This window comes from Pelophylax lessonae (genome assembly GCF_965119305.1).
Source record: "Pelophylax lessonae genome assembly, chromosome: 11".
NCBI classification, from domain to species: Eukaryota; Metazoa; Chordata; class Amphibia; order Anura; family Ranidae; genus Pelophylax; species Pelophylax lessonae.
This window is the reverse complement of record NC_138778.1, coordinates 149,506,456-149,512,455: the sequence shown is the minus strand read 5'-3', so window position 1 is coordinate 149,512,455 and position 6,000 is coordinate 149,506,456.

Genomic DNA, 6,000 nt, shown 5'->3' with positions numbered 1-6,000 from the left:
GGGGAATGTTTGTTTCTCAACTAAAGTGGAATTATGCTTCAATGCAAGAAAATGACAGCAATCATTACATAAACAATGAGATTTCAAAGGAATATACCAATAGTAGAAAGTAGGATTAGGTATGTAATAGAAACAAGCTCCTGGTCTGAGTACAAAAAATTACAAAAACTCAGCTTAATTTGTTATCTGGAGTTATCGGAATAAGGGCTGCTGTATATATGAAGAAGAAGGGTATTATAAGGCTGAGGAGCCCAATGGGAGGAAAGAAGGGAGATGGGGTGGTAAGACAAGAAATTTGTTAAAGAAGGATGTTGTAAACAGTGGCGTCACTAGGGGGGGGGGGTGCAGAGGGGGAAACGGACCCCCCCAAAATAATGATGCTTTTTTAATTTTATTAAGCACAAAACTTGCAAGACTCGGATTCCCGCAGCCACCGCCGCGCCGCGGTGAAACGCTCCCTTACGGCGCCGCCTTCACAAGTTCAATCAGGGACAGCCAGGCCAGCGACAGAAGGGCTTTCCTGAATCCTGAGTGATGAGGGAATGTCCTGACGAAGTGTGCGCACACGTGGTGCCCGCCCTTCCACCCCTGTGCCTCAAGCCTCCACCTCCACTTGAGGACCTGCCCACACCGGATTGGATCTCGGGGACATGTGAGAAGGATGCGACCCGGCGTCCCTACTAGCGCATACTCTGCATGGAAAGTTGTATTGAGCCTTCCCAGCACGGAGTGACTGCCACCCTGGGAAACATAGGAGACTCGTCCGTCCTGACCCAGCGCCAGCACGCCCAGACTATGGATGGTAAGCGATATTAAAGGTTTACACCTAATGCTTGATGGACATTATCTCAGTCCAATAGCTACATCTCCCCAAACCGTGAGCGGCGCTTTAAGAACACAAATTGGTACGGGACTGTCAAAAGGACTTGAGCCCTCCATTGCTCTGTCTGCAGCCCTCCACAAGATTCCATCACCCTTGTTTCTATGCATAAAGATCCAATCTTTAAGGATCTACTGAGAACAAATTCTTTTGCAGGTGGTGTCCCCCCCTTCCCCACTGTCACTAACACGCTGTCCCTACTATTAGACAATGTTTAGACCTGATTGGTCACCTCCATGATTTCCGAGACTGGGATGCAGTGTGCAAACTTGGCTTATATACAAACTGTTTAATCTATTTCATTGGTCTGACCTTCATATATGGTCCATCACTGAACAGTTCACAAAGAGTGTTGATGGTCAAGTATTTTTTTTAAGTACACCATGTCATCTACATAGACTGTCTGTTTTCTGGATGACTCCGGGGTTATACATCAGGCCTGTCCTGCCATTTAAGAATACAGCCAGCAGGGACTACAGGTTCTGTTCTGTCCATAATGAGCCACTACTGCAATTTTTTGCCTATGCAAGTTATTTTTTGTTATGATTTAAATGCACAGCCTGCAGCAGCACAATTTTTTAGGGCAGGGGTGCAGGGCACAGTGTCAGGGCCCCTTTATGTGTGCATGTGAGTTTGAGTGATATTGTTTGTAGCAGCAAGTCCACAGACTGGTATTGCCACCAGCTGTAGATTTTTTAGCCTGGCATACTGTTTGTCAATCAATTTGTCAATAAAGTTTGTCTTTTTTGCTTTCTTAACCTGACTTGAGCCTTTTTTTGCAACCTTTTCCAGGGGTGATCCATGGTCTTTATATGGCACCCCAACAATTTTTTGGTTTGCTAGTTTTCAGGTTGCTGAGGCTCCCCACTCTTCAATTGACTGTATGGTAAGAAATATCTGTGGAAGTACCAACCTCCAGTACACATGGCTGGATGGCGGTGAGTATTTCAGGATCTACTTTTATGTTTTTTGATGGAGGAGGTGTGCCAGGCCAGCGGCAGACAGCGGGGCAACGTCACAAGAGTTGCAGGCGCCTGCGCTGTGTGACAGCAGAACAGGTGAAGGGAGGAGCCAGCTAGAGCAGAGCAGAGGAGGACACACGAGGCCGAGGAGCGGCAGCAGCAGGCCAATGAATGGATGGATGCCGCCCAGGCAGACTCAGAGGTCAGGTCACCAGTGCACCAGCCTGAGCCCAGGTCTGCTTAGCATACAGAGCCGCGGAAGGTGAAGAGGAGGAGCCAGGCAAGCCAGAGCAGAGCACACAGCACAGGACACGAGGAGCAGCAGCAGGCCAGCATCCATTTTAGAGGTCAGGTCACTGAGGTCAGTCATGGACTACCAGTCTGGTGAAGAGGAGGAGCCAGGCCAGCCACTGAGCCACAGCCAGACAGCACAGGACACGAGGAGCAGCGGGCCCAGGGCATCCATTTTAGAGCGAGGTCAGCCAGATCATGGACCAGTCTGGCTGTGAAGACTGAGGGCACTGCACCAGCCCAGCCCAGCAGACAGAGTGCCGCGGAAGGTGAAGAGGAGGAGACAGCCACTGAGCCACAGCCAGAGCACAGGACATGAGGAGCAGCAGGCCCGGGGCATCCATTGCAGAGGTCACGGTGGCACTGGTGCTGGCGGGAGAGTCCACTACAAATGACAATCTCATATGATTTTACAGCTGTACATATCAAACTTACTGACATGTATTATAGATGTTTGCCATGTTCAGCTGTAAAATTCTGTGAGAGTGTGTGTCAGCCCACATTGTCCTTTGCAGGGTGAGGGTGGGTGATATGACTCATTTCTCCCTCACCCTGCAAAGGACAATGTGGACTGACACACACTCTGACAGAATTGTACAGCTGAACATGGCAAACATCTATAATACATGTCAGTAAGTTTGATATGTACAGCTGTAAAATTCTGTCAGGAATAGTTCATATATATGCGTTTGATGCCCATTGTTTCTTGACAGTGGGCATCAAACACATAAACATGAAATATTCCTGACAAATTCTCAGGATTATTTCATATTTATGTGTTTGATGCCAATTGTCAGGAATATTTCATGTTCATGCCCATTGTTTCTTCTTGACAGTGGGCATAAAATGCATAAACATGAAATATTCCTGACAATTGGCATTAAACACATAAATATGAAATATTACTGACAATGGGCATCAGTTAGGAATATTTCATGTTTCTGCGTTTCATGCCCAGCCCATTGTCACAAATATTAAATTTTTATGCGTTTAATGCCCATTTTCAGCAATATTCATCTAAAGACTTCAATTTGCATTATGAAGGGCCAACTCTTCTTGGTAGTCTTATAGGACAAGCTAGTTCATTAGAGTTGGCCCTTCATAATGCAAATTTCTGTCTATAGGTCATCTTAAAGGGACTCTCCAGCTTCCTTCTCGGAAGTACGCCATAGGGGCTTTTTAGCATCTTGATGAAAGTCTCTAGTCAGATTGAAAAGTTGACGCTCATGTGTATTGTATATTGCACAAATTAAGCAAAGGTGAATTTGTAACAAGACCTCTGGAGTGCATTCTATTATTGAAATATACAGTATATATATATATATATATATATATATATATATAATCACATTTTATAGTCGACCCCCCTACTTTTGTCCCTGTCCCCCATGTGCCCCCCTAAAAATGAAAGCTGGAGCCGCCACTGGTTGTAAACATCATAAGATAAAGGGAAAATGGGGCATTAGGAGGGGAATGGAGCTATTTATGAGTATCGATAATCTAAGATATATTGGTCTGGTGACACTTAGTGCAGGAGAGGTGATATCAGGTATATTTGTTGGGGTTAGGGACATTTGACAAAATAATGAGTGTAGAGGTTCTCCATCTCACAGGTATCAGGATCAGATGAAAATAATAGTCAATTAGGATCTGATGGTAAGGTTAGGGTTGTGAGGTTGAGAATTCTTGTACCTACAGGCCCAGGTTCTGGTGAATTTGGAAGGGTTGTCTTTTGCTATGCTTATCAGTTCCTCCATGCCTGCCCTTTGGTGTATATAACGGTACTGGTCTGTGAGTGTGGGTGGTGTTGAAGTCCTCCATTTCACAGGGTGCTGTTTTTTCATGTCACATGCTCTTCTTAATGCGTACTACAATTCACATACAGTACAACTGAAGGGGTCTGCACATACATTGGAAGTGTTGTCCATCGTAGGAGCAAGCAGTCCATCTTGGGGGGCAAAAGCAGGAGAGGGTGGCTATGTTCACATACACAAGGGTGGGCACGGAGAATGAACAATACAGGAAGACTGCAAACAGCAAAAAAAAAAAAAAAAAAAAAAAAAAAAAAAGCTTGCAGAGAGATGGAAAGGAACAGAGAGAAAGTACATTATAGTTATATTTAGACATATTGCATTTGTTTTATTATATAAAAAGTGGGTTCAGTGTCACTTTAAGAGTGAGATGGGTATTTGACCTGTCAGATCAACAACATAATAGCAGCACAGTGGCTTAAAGTAAACTTTTTTTGTTTTGTTGTGGATAGAGTGGACGGATTAAAATCTCTGTCAGTTTTTATTGCTGTCTGTGTCTCTATTTGTCCTGTTTCCCATTACCATTGCAAGTAAAAGAAAATTCCAAATTTTGGTTTGTCCCCAGAAAAGAGTGAAGAAGGTGTCCCCAGAGAAAAGAATGTACCAGAAAAAAAAAAACACCCTCAAGAGGCAGTGGACTCTGCCACAGCAGCCTGCAAAACTTGGCAAACCTGGACCACTGACGCCTGATGCCGAAAGGCCCAGGAGGTAATAAGCGCCCTTGTGGAATGCGCCTTAGCAGGGAAAGGAAGGACCTGACCCCTAATTGAATAGGCCTGCACCACTGTTTGCCTGATCCATCTGGTAATGGTCACGGCCGGTGCAGCCTGCCCCTTACGAGGGCCATCCATAAGGATAAACAAGGAATCAGATTTTCGAAAAGACTCAGTCGCCATCAAGTAAACCCTGATGGCTCGAACCACATCCAAAGAATGCAAGGCAACCTCTTTTGGATGCCTTGGCTTAGGACATAATGAAGGCAACACAATGTCTTCATTTAAATGAAACCCCAAAACAACCTTAGGGAGGAACGACTGACAGGGACGTAGCACCATTTTGTTCCTGTGTACCACCAGGTAGGATGACCGACAGGACAACGCAGCCTGCTCAGAAACCCTGTGTGCAGAAGTAATAGCCACCCAAAAAGCCACTTTCTGTGACAAGTTAGGCAAGGGAATATCACAAATATTCTAAAATGGCGGTCTTTGAAGGACCGACAGCACCAGGGTAAGGTACGGAGGTACCAGGGACCGCACCGGTGGGACCAGATAGCGAACCGCCTGCACAAAAGTGTGAACCAAGGAATTTTTGTTTTGAACTGTATTGTCTTCCCTCACACTGTAAAGCGCTGCGCAAACTGTTGGCGCTATATAAATCCTGTATAGTAATAAAATAATAATAATTCTCAGCCAATGGCTTTTGGAAAAAAAATTGCCAAGGTTGAAATCTGGCCCTTAAATGGTACCCAGAGCCAAACGCTGATCTACACCTCTCTAGAGAAACTCCAGTAGACACGATACCGAAAAGGCACAGGGGGAAATCCCCTTAGACTCACACCAAGTAATATACGCTTTCCAAAGTTGATAGTAAATCTTCTGAGATGTAGATTTCTTAGCTTTTAACAGAGTAGGAATCACCGATTCTGACAACCCCCCCCCCCCCTCCTTCAACACCTGGCTTTCGATAGCCAGGCCGTTAAAGCCAGCGAACGTGAAGCAGGATAGAAGATTGGTCCTTGGGACAGAAGATCTTCTCTGAGAGGAAGCCAACAAGGGGTATCGGCTACCAGTCTTACCAGGCCCGCGTACCAGGATCGACGAGGCCAGGCCGGAGCCACCAGAGACACCGGAACCCCTTCTGCCTCGATTCTATTGTATATGTAAAAGGCATAAATCAGACGATACCAAACCCAAGGGGACACCAGAGCGTCTGCCAGAGGATCCAGAGACCGCACAACGAATCTCAGAACCTTCCGGTTGAGACGAGAGCCCAACAGGTCCACATCGGGGGTCCCCCATCAGAGACACAGTTGTAGGAACACTTCCGGATGAAGGGA